Source organism: Octopus bimaculoides, chromosome 13 (assembly GCF_001194135.2).
Source record: "Octopus bimaculoides isolate UCB-OBI-ISO-001 chromosome 13, ASM119413v2, whole genome shotgun sequence".
Taxonomy (NCBI): domain Eukaryota; kingdom Metazoa; phylum Mollusca; class Cephalopoda; order Octopoda; family Octopodidae; genus Octopus; species Octopus bimaculoides.
Genome location: NC_068993.1, coordinates 19,578,773 through 19,579,555, shown reverse-complemented (window position 1 = coordinate 19,579,555; position 783 = coordinate 19,578,773). Strand labels below are relative to the sequence as shown.

Genomic DNA, 783 nt, shown 5'->3' with positions numbered 1-783 from the left:
ATATATATATATATATATATATATATATATATAGATAGATAGATAGATAGATGCACAATTTACCCATCTTCACGCAATCACTGAAGGCAGAATTTCCAAAACAATTAAACTCTCCTACAAACTCTCACAGATCATTACCTTTCAATTTTATAGTTTCTTTAGCATTCCGTTATTAATTACAGATTTAAGTTACTATTTAAACATTCTCTTCTTTCGTCGCTTTCTGCTTTCTCTCACTCATGCCATCTTTAATGGCATGTGCTCAATTCCATTTGCTTAAATTTAATGTACCTTTAAAATATGAAAGGGAAACGTACTTACTAGTTTCTCATATAAAACTACGCCCATCTTCATAATTTTGTTATAAACGTTTCTCGCATAAATATCTGGAAAATCTGAATTTTGATCACTGTTTGAATAAGGCATAATAGGTGAAATCTGAAGCCACGACGAAATACTGTCTGCATAATGATTAATATTTTTGTTAGCGATATTGAGTCGCTTTATCAGTAAATGCTTTCTTGTTTATCAGTTTAAAATTCTAGGTGGGTGTGAGTCTATGTGTGTGCATATATGTGTCTGCGTGTATGTGTGCGTGCGTGCGTGCGTGAATTCTGCTTTATCTTTCAAATGCTGAAATCCACTTAGTGTATATATGTATGTAAGTATACATACATATTCATATACTCATATACATTTACATATTCATACACACACATACATACATACATACATACATACATACATATATATATATATATGTATATATATATATATATATAT

General features: G+C 29.8%; 1 protein-coding gene across 2 annotated transcripts in view; it reads right to left on the bottom strand.

Moving 5' to 3' along the window:
* The window catches only part of LOC106880363 (uncharacterized), a 296,957-nt gene that overhangs the window by 153,011 nt on the left and 143,163 nt on the right, over window positions 1–783 (bottom strand). The gene's annotated exons all lie outside the window — the stretch shown is intronic.